This window comes from Crotalus tigris, unplaced genomic scaffold, assembly GCF_016545835.1.
Source record: "Crotalus tigris isolate CLP2741 ecotype Arizona unplaced genomic scaffold, ASM1654583v1 scf7180000024461.2689607, whole genome shotgun sequence".
Classification (NCBI taxonomy): Eukaryota; Metazoa; Chordata; class Lepidosauria; order Squamata; family Viperidae; genus Crotalus; species Crotalus tigris.
Genome location: NW_024100631.1, coordinates 1,890,747 through 1,906,174, shown reverse-complemented (window position 1 = coordinate 1,906,174; position 15,428 = coordinate 1,890,747). Strand labels below are relative to the sequence as shown.

General features: G+C 45.5%; 1 protein-coding gene across 3 annotated transcripts in view; it reads right to left on the bottom strand.

Annotated features, from left to right (window-relative positions):
- Window positions 1-15,428, bottom strand: part of GNB1L (G protein subunit beta 1 like) — a 40,168-nt gene that overhangs the window by 22,844 nt on the left and 1,896 nt on the right. The window contains exon 2 of one of the 3 annotated variants that reach the window (XM_039332324.1): window positions 10,296-10,358. The exons of 1 other annotated variant lie outside the window; for it this stretch is intronic. The gene's annotated coding sequence lies outside the window, so the exon portion shown is untranslated. Of the gene's footprint in view, window positions 1-5,154; window positions 5,213-10,295; window positions 10,359-15,428 lie in introns of those variants that run through there. One more of the 3 variants, XM_039332323.1, reaches the window with a different exon arrangement.

Genomic DNA, 15,428 nt, shown 5'->3' with positions numbered 1-15,428 from the left:
GACTCTAAGCTACGGGATAAAGGCAGTTTGTTTCTTCTTAGCCCATCTGTCAACACCTCTTCCGTAATTAGTCCTAATTATTAGAGAGGGCCAGCTTCTCATTGGCATTATTAAATCAGAAAGAGTATCATGGCTGGGTATCTTTCAACGCTTCCCAGGCTGTGGCGACCTTCAATTTCATTCAATCTGCTCTCTGTATCTGCCTTTGAAAAGGATTCAGGCAGTCATTGTAGCATCCCCGGCTTCAAAAGATACGGATCCCTCGTGCGGGAATTCCAGAGAAATAGTCACATCCACACCCACGTTATGCAACAGGAGAAGAAAACCACAAAATTAACCTCGGTATTGTATTCTGGCTAAGAAAACACACACACACACACACACACAACATTTTGTACAAGAATAACATTGGCAGGGATCGAGGCTTGCACCGAAATAATCAACCTGGGGGTTGAAAATCCAATGGAAAGTGCCGAGTCTTTTTCATGAAGCATCCACCCTCAATTACAAGCAGTCTTTGTTAATTGTCCAGTCCATTTAGTGACCAATTTAAGTTTGAAAGGACTTGTGACCGTTTTTTTCACACAACGGGTTGCAGCAGCCCCAGGGTCACGCGATGAAAATTCGGACGCTTGGCCACTGACTCATCTTTACGACGATTGCAGCATCTCATCATCCCGTGATGCACTTTTGCAATCTTCTGACAAGCAAAGTCAAGATTCACTTAACAACTGTGTTACCAACTTTACAACTAATAATAATAATAATAATAATAAAGTTGGAAGGGACCTTGGAGGTCATCTAGTCCAGCCCGCTGCAGGGATTCCCTTAAAAACTATCGCACGAAAGGTTGTAAATGGCGCAAAAATTCACTTAACAAATGTCTTGCTTGGCAACCAAAATCTTGGGCTCAACTGTAGCCATACGTTGAGGACTATCTGTATACTACTGATTTCTTTTTCTGGAACTCTACACAAATAGATGTTTGCCTAGGATGGGGTCGCTCTTTGTGTGAAGCTAGCCAAGGATGATTATTGTTCTCGTGTCAAGCAACCATGACTAAAACAACTAGGTCTAAGACTCTAATTCACCATCTCGAGTGCCCTCTGTTGGCTACGGGATACCATTGGCATCAAAAATAATAATCATGATAAAACAATTATGCACAATCAAAAGTTTGTCCTGTAACGGTCCTGTTTCATTATTTCAGTAATTATCAAAGAGTGATAACTGTCATTGCTTTGTTCTTAAAGATTATTATTAATGATGGAAAGGATGAAATATTGTTACTGTGGCTTCAATCAAAGCATAGTTATAGTTTCAAATGAAGGGTCCCTGGTGGTCTCTGAGCTTTGCTGTTTCTTGCAGACATTTCATGACTCAACTAAGTAGCATCACAATTCACACTGTTGCCCCCCAAACCAGTAGCAGGGCAGATTAGAGCAATCTGTACATGTGGTCCAGGAACCAGACCAGACCATACACCTACTCCAGGAACCAGATCAGACCATACATCTATTGCAGGAACCAGACCAGACCATACATCTACTCCAGAAACCAGACCAGACCATACATCTACTCCAGGAATCAGACCAGACCATACATCTACTGCAGTAACCAGATCAGACCAGTCCACCTGATCCAAGGACATCCAACATACTTTATGCCCAAATGGGAATATGGAACTCAAATCACTCCAGTTCTAACCCAACTTTTAGGCTGTTAATTCTTAAAAATCACCACCTTCATCTCTCATCAAGGTGATCGACATCAATCTCAGCTGCCTCCCCCCCCCTCTATGGCTCCTCTATGTGCCAGAATTCTCTCCCAAAGCTTAATTCTCTAGCAGTTTCGCTCCTTTAGCGAAAAAAAAATAACAGAGAAAGGAAAACTTAACTCATTTGCATTTTTGATGTGGAAAAGCACTGTTTTTCTTTCAGATAAGGTGGTTATTTTACACAAATGGTTAATTGCCTTGGTAGCAATCGTCACTTTGGTGGTCAAAAGTGTGTTCCTAGGGAGAGAAGGGGCTCCTGCATGCTTATGGATGAATTACGTCTTTATGAGATTTGGCTGGAGTTCAAGGACTCAACTTTTTAAGGTATTTTGGTGGTTCTGCTACAGTGGGAATCCCTCAAAGGGATTTGCCCTGGAATGCATCTGTGCGATCCTATTACAAATATCTCCTAAGTAGTGTTGAAGGCAGAGAGAGAGAGAGAGGGGGGGGGGGGAGAAATGCAGCCTTCAGCTATTGCTGGTAGATGCATCTGGCATTTCTGAAGTTGTGATGGAGGGGGGGAAAAAAAGATAATAAAATAATTCCTCTATTTCAGCAAGGCAGAACTTTTCAGCAAGACGTAGGCAACCTCCGGCTTGTTAATATAGGCCAGTGGTTCTCAACCTTTTTAATGCTGCAACCCCCCAACCGGTCGTACGTCGAGGACTAAACTGGTCGTAAGTCAAGGACTAAACCGGTCATAAGTCGAGGATTACTCAACCGGTCGTTAAGTCGAGGACTTTCCCTGCCCGGGAGCGCCGCGCATGCGTGGTGCCCCCCCCTGCGCCGGCCGAGACGTAGCTGGCAAGCGGCAGAGATGGAGCAGGCCGACCACCAGCTGGCCCAGCCCAAGGGAGGTAAGGCACCCGCCGGAAAAGGGGAAAAAATGGCGGACAGCCTTGCTTGGCAACCCCCGTGAAATGGTCGATCGACCCCAAATGGGGTCGCGACCCATAGGTTGAGAACCGCTGATATAGGCAGTCCTTTGACTTACCACAGTTCATTTAGTAACATTCAAAGTTAGCCCAGCACTGAGAAAAAGTGACTTATGATCGTTTCTCACACTTTACGACTTTTCTAGCATCCCCATCATCATTCAGAGGCTTGGCAACTGACTCACTTATGACCGTTGCTCATTTGATCGCCTTTTGCGAGATTCTGACAAGCAAAGTCCACGGGGGGGGGGACCAGATTCACTTAACAACCGTGTTACTAACTTATCAACGGCAGTGATTCATTTAACAGCGGTGGCAGGAAACGTTGTAAAAGGGGGCAAAACTCACTTAGCCAAGGTCTCACTTAACAACAGAAATTGTGGGCTCAAATGTGGTCCTAGGCTGAGGGTGGCCTGTATTTGCAACCTTCTTTGTCATATTTAGCAACTCTCTTTTCCGAAAGCTACGCAAAGAGCCAAGGAGGGCACAGGAGAGCCTGCAGAGCATCAGGACAAGTCCTAAAACCACTCACAAAGGGAATCGGTTCAAATGAGTTAAAATTCAAACACAATCACAGATGACCCCAAAGGGGTCCCTGTAGCAAATTTCAGGTCTGTAACAGAGTCTGCAAAACACATCAGTGAACAGGGATACAAATTACCAATATTATTGTTTGTCTGAATGTGGTTGGGAAAATATTTTGGTTGCATTAAACTGGGCCAAGCTTTTAACATTGGTGAGAAAGGTTAGTTCTGCTATTCGGACCTGAAGCTATCTGGTGAGGGAGGGAGGAGGGGGAGGGAGGGGAAAAAGAAAGGGAGGAAGGAAGGAGAGAGGAACCCAGGGGGGAGGGGAAGGAAGGGAGGAGGAGGGAGGGGAGGAGGGAGGGAAGGAAGGGAAGGAGGGAGAGAAGGGAGGAGGGAGGGAGAGAGGAAGGAGAGAGGAAGGAGGGAGGGAGGAAGGAAGGAGAGGGAGGGGGAAAGGGAAGGGAGCAGGGAAAAGAAGGAAGGAGGGGGAGAGGAAGAAGGAAGAGAGGGAGGAGGGAGGGAAGGAAGGGAAGAGAAGGAGGGAGAGAGAGGGAGGGAGGAAGAAGGGAGAGAGGAGGGAGGGGAGGAGGGAGGGAAGGAAGGGAAGGAGGGAGAGAGAAGGGAGGAGGGAGGGAGAGAGGAAGGAGAGAGGAAGGAGGGAGGGAGGAAGGAAGGAGAGGGAGGGGGAAAGGGAAGGGAGCAGGGAAAAGAAGGAAGGAGGGGGAGAGGAAGAAGGAAGAGAGGGAGGAGGGAGGGAAGGAAGGGAAGAGAAGGAGGGAAAGAGAGGGAGGGAGGAAGAAGGGAGAGAGGAGGGAGGGAAGGAAGGGAAGGAGGGAGAGAGAAGGGAGGAGGGAGGGAGAGAGGAAGGAGAGAGGAAGGAGGGAGGGAGGAAGGAAGGAGAGGGAGGGGGAAAGGGAAGGGAGCAGGGAAAAGAAGGAAGGAGGGGGAGAGGAAGAAGGAAGAGAGGGAGGAGGGAGGGAAGGAAGGGAAGAGAAGGAGGGAGAGAGAGGGAGGGAGGAAGAAGGGAGAGAGGAGGGAGGGGAGGAGGGAGGGAAGGAAGGGAAGGAGGGAGAGAGAAGGGAGGAGGGAGGGAGAGAGGAAGGAGAGAGGAAGGAGGGAGGGAGGAAGGAAGGAGAGGGAGGGGGAAAGGGAAGGGAGCAGGGAAAAGAAGGAAGGAGGGGGAGAGGAAGAAGGAAGAGAGGGAGGAGGGAGGGAAGGAAGGGAAGAGAAGGAGGGAAAGAGAGGGAGGGAGGAAGAAGGGAGAGAGGAGGGAGGGAAGGAAGGGAAGGAGGGAGAGAGAAGGGAGGAGGGAGGGAGAGAGGAAGGAGAGAGGAAGGAGGGAGGGAGGAAGGAAGGAGAGGGAGGGGGAAAGGGAAGGGAGCAGGGAAAAGAAGGAAGGAGGGGGAGAGGAAGGAGGAAGAGAGGGAGGAGGGAGGGAGAGGGAGGAGGGAGGGAAGGAAGGGAAGAGAAGGAGGGGGAGAGGAGGGAGGAAGGAGGGAGGGAAGGAAGGGAAAAGGAAGGAGAGGGAGGAAGAAGGGAGGGAAGGGTAGGAGGGGGAGGGAGGAAGGAAGGAGGAAAGAAGGGAAAGAAGGAGAGGGAGAGAGAAAGAAGGGAGGGAGAGAGGAAGGAAGGGAAGAGGAGGAGGGAGCAAGGAAGGAGAGGGAGAGAAAGAAGGAAGGAGGAAGGGAGGCAGAGAGAACAGCTTTCAAAGCTACTCGCTCTCCAAACCTGCTTTGTGCGGAAGGGGACCTGAAACGACTGAATACTCTGGGGGAAAAAAGATGAAAAATTACTGTATTCCCCTCTCGTTGCACCATTACCCCCCCCGTCCTTAGCCGTGCAGCGAAAGGCCGGTTTAATGCACCCCCTTATCCAGGAAACAGACCCCCATTCCCCCCCCCCCGGCTCCCCCCACCTGAGCTTCTCTCCCGCCTTGACACCGGCAAGCAAACACGCATGGGCGAATCGATCCTCCGGCGCTCTCCCAGCGATGTCTGCCCAGGCTCGCCCGGCAACAGCGCTCAGGTTGGCTTGCCGAGCGCCGAAGGGCCAGAGCGGCGAGTCGCGTCACGTGGTAGCGGCGGCGGCTTCCCGGCGCTGCGGTTTTTTTTTTCCCCTTCTATGACGCATGCGCCAGCTGGAAGGGCTTCTTGAAGGTCTCCGACCTGGCGCCCTGCAAGGGGATGCTAGGTAGACTACTCCTCTTCCCATCGTCCCCATCCCTGGGGTTTGCTGGGGATGGGTCAATCGACCCAGGGGCCGTTGAAATTCAACGCGCTGAGTTGATGCAGAGTATCCTCCCGGGTATGGGGCTTGTAGCTGAAAGCAGTTGAAGACTGATGGGGTTTGTAGTCCAGGATGTTCCCAGGCGGATGCAGAGGGCTGCATCTGCTGGACGAATGTACAAGCTGAGAATTGCAGTAGTTCCAACACATCAGGCTTAAGAAGTTTGGAGTTTGGATTGCTTTGCATTCAGATTTAGGGGGTTGGACTAGATGACCTCCAAGGTCCCTTCCAACTACTACTTCTTCTTCCCCTTCTTCTTCATGTAGGGGTGTGGGTCTATACATATGTTGTACATAGTATGTTTAGGTGTGTGTCGTGTATATGTCTCACTTTGAGAGCGGGCAACTAAATTTCGTTCTGCCCAAAGTAAAAAAAAAATGACAATAAAGCTTATCTTATCTTATCTTATCTTATCTAACCTTCTTCTTCTATCATTTCCTGCATTCAACCTGTAACACGATTAACTCGCTCCTCTCCAAAACATGCTGACCCACAATCTCCCATCATCCCCAGCCAACGTGGCTGCTCTGGCTGGTTTCTGAAAAGAAGCCAAAGCTGCAAAACTTGATTCAAACTCCTCAGCTCCTACAAGTGATTTCTTTCTGAATCAATAATCATATTCAGAGCACCGGTTCACGATACCCACAAACATACTCCTTTGTTGCAAATAATTTCATATTTTTGCTTTCGTTCATGCAATTGCTCATTGGTTCGTTGGTCTTGGTTATTTGTAAGACCAAAACATCTAGTAAATTATTTGCATCCCAAGTTATATTTTTATTTTTACAGTTGCTGCCAGGACTTTCAGTATATCTCTAGTCACGTTTTTCCTTCCCCCCCCCCACCTGTAAATTACCACTACAGATAGTTCTCAACTTACAACCATTCATTTAGTGACTGTTCAAAGTAACAGCAGCACTGGAAAAAGTGACTTATGACCATTTTTCACACCTACGACAGTTGCAGCATCCCTGTGGTCACGGGATCAAAATTCAAATCATTGTTAACTACTCATATTTATGACAGTTGCAATGTCCGCGGGTCACGTGATCCTCTTTTGCACCCTTCTGACAAGCAAAGCCAATGGGGAGGCCAGCTTCACTTAACAACCATGTTACTAAACTAAAACTGCAGCAATTCACTTAACACTGGTTGTAAAATGGGGCAAAACTCAGTTAACTCTCTTGGTTTAGCAAGATATACTTTATGGCTCAGTTGTGGTTGTAAGAACTACCTGTATTAAGAATCGTAGCTAAAGACCCCTCTGATATCTTGTGGACAGTTGGAAGAATCAATAAAATCTATAAAAGACACAGTTTCGCAGGTAAAATGTTGCTTACAGTGTCTGGACACCTTACTTCATTGTTGGTTTGTTGTCGTTTGTTTCCTGCCACCCTGGTCCCTTTTCAGAAAAAAAATATTTCATTTTCTTCTCTTCTTCGCCCACCTCCAAGACAAGGCGAGCTTGTCACGGACAAAGAGATTGTCAGCAAAATCCTCGGACTGGCTGCAAAATAAATCTTCTTTATTGGGGACGGAGTAAAGCTTTTAGTCCGAAAAGCACACGGTGTCCTTTTCATAACTTTAACGTGGAAGGAACTTCCCTTTGCCTATTGCCCTGGTGGCCCGTGAAAGGTTTCAAAAGATTTGGGGTTAGGTTTCTGGATTAGCTGAAACTGGAGTGCCTTAAACCTCTTTAGAGAGTGTGGATTAAATCCACATCAAGCCTAAGACAGCTTGGCTCAGGCCCACTCCCCAGGTAAAGCTAAATTAAACAGCAAGCATATTTGTCTTGCTCTGTAATGGCACAGGTATTTGACAACCCTACCAGAAGCACTGGAGGCAGGAGCAGGCAGCAGGGCAAGATTTTTTGAATCACTGGCTAAGGAGGAGCACACCGTTTGTAAAAAGGAGAGGGGTTTAGCAGTGGGAGAGTCATGAAATGAATTTTGCTCTAAAACAGAATAACAGAGTTGGAAGGGACCTGGGAGGTCTTCTAGTCCAGCCCCCTGCTCGGGCAGGAAACCCTATACCATTTCAGACAAATGGATGTCCAGTCTCTACTTGAAAATCTCCAGTGTTGGAGCACCCACAACTTCTGCAGGCGAGTTGTTTGACTAATTAATTTCTCCTTAGTTCTAGGTTGGTTCTCTCCTTAATTAGTTTCCATTCGTTGCTTCCTCGTCCTGCGTTCTGGGGCTATGGAGAATTTTCCAACCTCTTCAACCGACACCCAAAACGTTAGATCGGAGGTGGAGGAATGTGATGGTCAAGTTTCACAAGCCGGCAACTGGCAAAGCCAGTTGCCCCCAATCCATTATCAGGGCTCCTTGCCATGCCAAATTATGCTCTGTTTAGTTGAATAACCCACAGCTGACATGGGGCAGGAAGCGCGAAATCAAGGACCTTTAAACCGCAGTGGGTACATTCACTAGCGGATTCATTCAACCAAAGGAAACTTCAGTATGATTTAAGGCAAGGTTTTTCAAACTTGGCCATTTTAAGATGGGTTGACTTCCACTCCCAGCATCCCCCAGTATGCTTTAAGACAGGTAGACTTCTACTCCCAGAATTCCTTGGCAGGTGAACTCCACCTATCTTAAAAACTGCCAAGTTTGAAAAACGTATCTACCTCTCCCCCACCCTCTATTTATCTATCTTTATCCATCTTTATCATCTCTCTATATCTGTCTATCCATATATCATTTTATATCTATCTATCTATCTATCTATCTATCTATCTATCTATCTATCTATCTATCTATCTATCTATCTATTTCTATCTATCTCAATCTCTATCATCTATCCATCCATTCGTCCGTCCGTCCGTGTCTGTCTCTATATCTATCTATCTATCTATCTATCTATCTATCTATCTATCTATCTATCTATCTATCTATCTATCTATCATATCTATCATCTATTAATCTGTCTCTATTTCTATCTATCATCTCTATCATCTATCAATCTATCTCTATCCTCTATCCATCCATCCATCCGTCCGTCCGTCCGTCCGTGTCTGTCTGTCTGTCTCTCTCTCTATCCTGTCTATCTCATATTTCTTAACTGCCCATCTCTCTGAGATTCAGGATATTAATCTCTTCAAAAGACTGAGTTTGAAACAATATCCTTAATAGGAGAACCATATCTAGGCTGAAAACTCCCAAGTAATCTCTAGTTCGCAGCAATAAATATATATATATATATTTTAAAAAATCTTTTCCTGCCTGATTTTTGCAGCCACAGCATGAGAACCATAACCCAGAATGCCGGTTGGCAGAACTGCTCTTCAAGACACAGTGATGAGATTTACGGCAGATGGAGGCCCTTGATTTACAACTGAGGAGAGGCAGGTGACTTGACCCTGATGGTGGAATCTCGGCACATGCCAAAGGAGTTTCTGATATCCTAACAGAAGAAGGGAAAATGTAGACAACACTATCAGCGGCCTGGTCAAGGCCATCCTCATAAAAGGACGGAAATATTTGAGAAGGAACGTGGGAGTTTTCTCTTGTAGGCCATTGCTGGGTTTACGAAATGAAAGGGAACGCTGAACTTGAAATTAAAAAGTTCCAGCGTCAGTAGCAAATCCATCACTGGTTTTAAAATGAGTCCAAAGCCCTGATTCAGGTACTGTATTAACTTCTTTTCCCTTTCCAAAACCACAGCTTAGTTCCCGAGAAGAGCAAGGTTGTATATCGTCACTTGAATCGTGGTCAAAGGCAGTTTGGGTTAGATTTGAACCAAGGGCCCTTATTCTGCAGAGTCTTTTGAAACGGTACAAACGTCACACATCCTTGCAAACCGCCGTATTCATTTTTTTTTCCTCCTGCTTTTGCTTTACAGGTCGTGCTCATTGTACAACCGTTCATTTAGTGACTGTTCAAAAGTTACAACGGGACTGAAAAAAAGTGACCTAGGACCGTTTTTCATACAACCGTTGCAGCATCTCTGCGGCGATCAAAATTCGGATGCTTGTCAACTGGCTCATATTTATGACGGCTGCAGTGTCCTGGGGTCACTGAGGAAGAGGAGGAGGAGGAGGAGGAAGAGGAGGAGGCGTGAGGTCCTTGGTGCTCTCTGAGCTTGGCTGCTTTCTTGAAGATGTTTCATGACCCAACTAGGTAACATCATCAGTGCAAACCCCACTCCCTTCTAGCACTGATGATGTTACCTAGTTGGGTCATGAAACATCTACAAGAAAACAAACAAGCTCAGAGGGTACCTAGAACTTCATAGTCCTTCCTTCCTCCCTCCCTCCTCCTCTCCGTAAATTCCACTCCCTTCTAGCACTGATGATGTTACTTAGTTGGGTAATGAAACGTCTGCAAGAAAACCACCAAGCTCAGAGAGCACCAAGGACCTCATAGTCCTTCCTTTTCCTTTTCCTTCCTTCCTTCCTTCCTTCCTTCCTTCCTTCCTTCCTTCCTTCCTTCCTTCCTCCCTCCCTCCCTCCCTCCCTCCCTCCCTCCCTCCTCCTCTCCATAAATTCCACCCCGTTCTAGCCCTGATGATGTTGCCTAGTTTGGGTCATGAAACGTCCGCAAGAAAGCAGGCAAGCTCAGAGAGCACCAAGGACCTCATAGTCCTTCCTTCCTTCCTCCCTCCCTCCCTCCCTCCCTCCCTCCCTCCCTCCTCTCCATAAATTCCACCCCCTTCTAGCACTGATGATGTTACCTAGTTTGGGTCATGAAACGTCTGCAAGAAAACAGGCAAGCTCAGAGAGCACCCAGGACCCCTCATTTCAACCCTGAGCTACAAACAGTCTACCTTTATTGGTGCCCTACGTCTCTCTTCTCCGTGTTCATGTCAACAGCCACGAAAAAGACAGTTCTAAAACGCAAGAAGAAAAAAACCAGACATTTTTAAGGTGACTAATTTGGCACCGGTTGCCCGATTCCGCCCTAATATGACAGAGCGGAGGATGTGTTTCTTATCTAAAAGCTGTCATAACTGCAGTCTGTGAAAATCTCTGCCAATATGTCACCTAGTGGCATTATTATTTCTTTGGCCATTGGCCAATAAACAGTGATTAAGTCTAGCTGAGATCAGCAAAATCTAGGCCAAAGATTAGCAGGGTCTCTACACAAACATGCACACACACACACACATACAAACACACAAGAATAACAGCCTAATTAAAAAAAAATCTTTGGGTAAATGTTGCCTCTTTTTATACATTGAGTATCTTCTCTGCCTTGCTGAAGGCTGGTAATTAAAGAGGAGAGAAAAAAAAATACTCGCTGTTTGTTTTTTTTCTCACCCTAATCTTGCCGAAAGAATAAATGCCCTTTAATGACAGATGAAGTGATCTTATTTTAAAATTTCTTTGCCATCTGTATTGTTCGGGATGTTTTAAATTCTGTATTGTATACGTCAAGTTGTTCAGACTTTGTATTAAAAACCAAGGGCTGTTTTCGCCCTTGTGCTAATGCTTAATTTATATATGTTTCTAGATCATTTTTATTAATTTTTTTTAAAAGGCAGATTAAAAACTAATTCGAACCCCTATAGAGGAAGAAAAGGAAAAGACAAAGAAAGAAATCAAAGAGAAAGCTCAAAGAGCAAGAAGGGGGGGGGGGAACAAAAGGAAAACAAGCACAGAAAGAAAAAAGATACGAAGAAGCTATAAATATTTACAGCAGCTGTAAATACAATTATAAATTTACTTCTTACTCTGCGGTTACAGCATCTCTCTCCTCCTACAGTCTATCCTGTCCAATCATATAGGTCTCTTGTTTGAGCAGGGGGTTGGACTAGAAGACCTCCAAGGTCCCTTTTCAACTCTGGTATTACCCCCAAATCCCACAGAATGTGTTGTTTTACACACCCTCAGCTGTCTCAAACGGGATCTTCAACTACAACGGCCTGTGAGAAAGATCTTGGAGACAGGAGGAGAAGAGACGCTGCCAAGAGACCAGTCAGATAAGAGACATCATAGCCCAGAGCTATCTAATGCAGGGGTCCCCAACCTTTGGTCCATGGAGCGCTACCGGTCCGCAGCATGCCAGCAACCGGTCCGCACAAACAAGCAAAGCCCCATCCGTGGGATGCAGGCAGCACACAAAACCACGCCCCCTCCGGTCCGCAGAAAAACTTCTCTCCACGGAACCGGTCCCTGGTGCCCAAAAGGTTGGGAACCTCTGATCTAACGAACGATCTTTAGTGTCTCAGGCTATAAAGCAGACAGCGAAAGAACCGTGATCAGATAAGCTTTCCACTTTACTGCAAAGCGACTTCGACTGAAACTTGCAAGTACAATTCTCACGCCACGAAAAACTAGGGAGGGTTCCTTCCAAGTCTCTTACCCTGCCCATTATGCAGCTGAGGGCTATGTTATCTCTTATCTGTCTGGTCCCCCGTTGGCTCTTCACCCCATCTCCTTAGGTCTTTCCCACTGTGCCTTTACATCAATTCAGAAACAAGCAGTTACAAATTGCTCCATTAACACACACACACACACACACACACACACACACACACACACACACACACACGGATATTGTCAAATTACCCCCTTGGGAGGTGATTATCTTCAATTTAAGATCCACTGTGATAGGGGTTGTAGGAAGAAAGTAGCAGTTAAAGATGGCAATCTAGCAGTGGGGAGTGTAGGTGGAAAGTAGCCTAGGACGAACCAGAAGGGAATTAGCAGCGCCTTTTATTAAAAGCTCACATGCCTTTTCATGAAATGTTTTCATTGGGAAAGGAGCTGTCAGTCTCCGGATTACAGACTACACATATTAGTCATAAAGGCACTAGAAGCTGAATTTAGCCTGATGGGGCTCTATCTAGGAAAGCGGACTCTAATGAAGAGATTCTCTAGTGACGAACTGAGAAAAAAATTGATTTAATTCAAAAGAGACTTTATGGGAGGGAGGGAGGAAGAAAGGAAGGAAGGAAGGAAGGATTGGAGGGAGGGGAAGAAAGGATTGGAGGGAGGGGGGAAGGAAGGAAGGAAAGAAGGATTGGAGGAAGGAAGGAAGGAAGGAAGGATTGGAGGGAGGGGAAGAAAGGATTGGAGGGAGGGGGGAAGGAAGGAAGGATTGGAGGAAGGAAGGAAGGAAGGAAGGAAGGAAGGAAGGAAGGAAGGAAGGAAGGAAGGAAGCTGTAGGATTTTTTCCTGAGATTAGGAAACATGGCGTTCTGACTTCTGCTACGCTGGAATGAAATGATCATGAAAATGTTGAAGAACTCAACATCTGGGGGCCTCCGTTGATGAACAAGCATTAAATCTTGGAAGAGTTGACCACTGCAAGGAGACTTCGACTGACCCTGATCTGACCAGGGAATGCATGATGCACGTTTTTGTTGAGACAAAGCAACTTGGCCTCTACTCAAAATTAAAAAGGGAGGACTCCTTGTTAAGTACAAATCGCAAGGTCCTGTTTTCACAAGTTCAGCCACCAAGGCAATTTTCTTATCTCAACGAGGTAAAGCAAAGGAAATCACAAACTCATTGTGCGCCTCAAGGTTACCAGCTCGTGTGGGAAGTAGACAGAATGACAGATCCATTCGGGCCAAGGTAAGGAGGAGTGAAGTCACTCAAAGATCTAGTCTTTGGGGCAGCCAGCTGAGACAGGAGACAAGGAGGCAGGAGACCATAAACAGCCACAGATGATCCAAGAAGGAACTCAGAGGAAACACGTCATTAGTCAATGTTGGAAGAAAAATAAAACACGATGACAGGCAAACTGATGTGTCGATTTGTGGGCTTCCCTCCTCCCAGTCCCACGGAAGCTTTCAGCTATTTCTGAAAAGTCTCCCGAAGTCTCGACAGCTTCCTCAAAGCTACACTAATGGTGCACTGGAGAAGGCTTCTCTTGCTTAGATTAGCTCCTATTGTGCGACACACTGCCCTGATTTTCCTGAAAGTGACACAAAAGCCAGACCAATAATAATAAGGCAGAAGGAAGCCGTCCCCAGAAGTGGCCAAGCTGAAGGGTCACCAAAGGGTAAGCAAGGATTAGATCCTCATTGATGATGACTATATTTCTCTAAAGATGCCTGTTCATTGAATCAAGGTCAACTAGAAGAATGTCCATAGGACAGCCACAACAGTGGTAAGGAGTCTGGAGGCTAAATCGCATTGATGAATGATTGAGGGGACCTAGGTATGTCTAATCTAACAAAGAGAAGGACTAGGGGTGACATGACAGATGTCTTCCAATATCTGAAGGGCTGTCAAAGAGAAGAGAGGGTCAACCAATTCTCCAAAGCTTCTGAGGGCAGGAGAAGAAGTAATGGGTGAAAGATGATAGATAGATAGATAGATAGATAGATAGATAGATAGATAGATAGATAGATAGATAGATAGATATAAAGATAGATAGATAGATATGAGAGAGAGAGAGAGAGAGAGAGAGAGAGAGAGAGAGAGAGAGAGAGAGAGAGACATGGGCAGCTACATGCCTCTCTGTTTCAACTTGTCAGATAGCTAGCTAGGATGGATGGAGGGATGGATGGACGGACGGATAGATGGACAGACAGACAGATAGATGGAGAAAGAAAGATAGGTAGGTAGGTAGGTAGATAGATAGATAGATAGATAGATAGATAGATAGATAGATAGATAGATAACCTTTATTGTCATTTTTTACTGTGGGCACACTGGCACACATTAAAAATGAGATTTAGTTCCTTGCTCTCAAAGTGTACACACACATAACACAACTTTAAACATGCTATATACAACATATGTATAAACCTACATCCTTACATATAAATAACATATAAATATTAATCACTGTCCACCTTGAATACATAACAGAAAGAGGAAGTTTTAGAGTTCATAAGGTTAATACTGTATGGAACTGAAACTACAGCTGAATCTGATTGTTAAAGATCCAATTTTGAATTAAGGAGAAATTTCCTGAAAATGAAAACAATGAATCAGTGGAACAGCTTGCCTCCAGAGGTTTTGGGCGCTCCATCACTGGAGGTTTTCAAGAAGAGACTGGACAGCCATTCATCTAAAATGGTATAAGGTTTCCTGCTTGGACAAGGGGTTAGACTAGAAGACCTCCAAGGTCCCTTCCAAGCCTATTATTTTATGTCTGAACGGTCCTACAAGACTGCCTGCCCTGGCTAAGGTGATGAGGGGGATTCTTAGGAATTTAAATATGACTGCAAATCCCATCTGGAACTTTTCTCGCTAACTTTGGCAGGTTTGCAAAGGAGAGGAGGGGGAAATGGCAGCTCCACAGAGGAAGGAAATGCAGAGGTTTTTCTTTTCTCTTCACCGTGACTTTTTTTTTGGGGGGGGGGGAAGCACAACTAGCTAAAAAACAATAGAGGGGAGGGAAAAAACAACCCCCACTCCGTGCTGGGTGTGATTTGCAAGGCTGCAAAAATGAGATAACGGAGTTTTGGGTTGCAAATCTTTCTTTTTCTGGTTTCCAAACCACCATGGATGGATGGATGGATAGGGATACATAGATAGATAGATAGACAGACAGACAGACAGACACAGAGATGATTGGTAGAGGAATGGATAGATAGATAGATAGATAGATAGATAGATAGATAGGTAGATATATAGATAGATAGGAAAGGGATAGATAGATAGGTAGGTAGGTAGATAGAGATGATAGACACACAGAGATGATTGGTAGATGAATGGATAGATAGATAGAGAGGTAGGTAGGTAGGTAGGTAGGTAGGTAGGTAGGTAGGTAGGTAGATAGATAGATAGATAGATAGATAGATAGATAGATAGATAGATAGATAGATAGACAGACAGAGATGATAGACACACAGAGATGATTGGTAGATGAATGGATAGATAGATAGAGAGGTAGGTAGGTAGGTAGGTAGGTAGGTAGATAGATAGATAGATAGATAGATAGATAGATAGATAGATAGATAGATAGACAGACAGACAGAGATGATAGACACACAGAG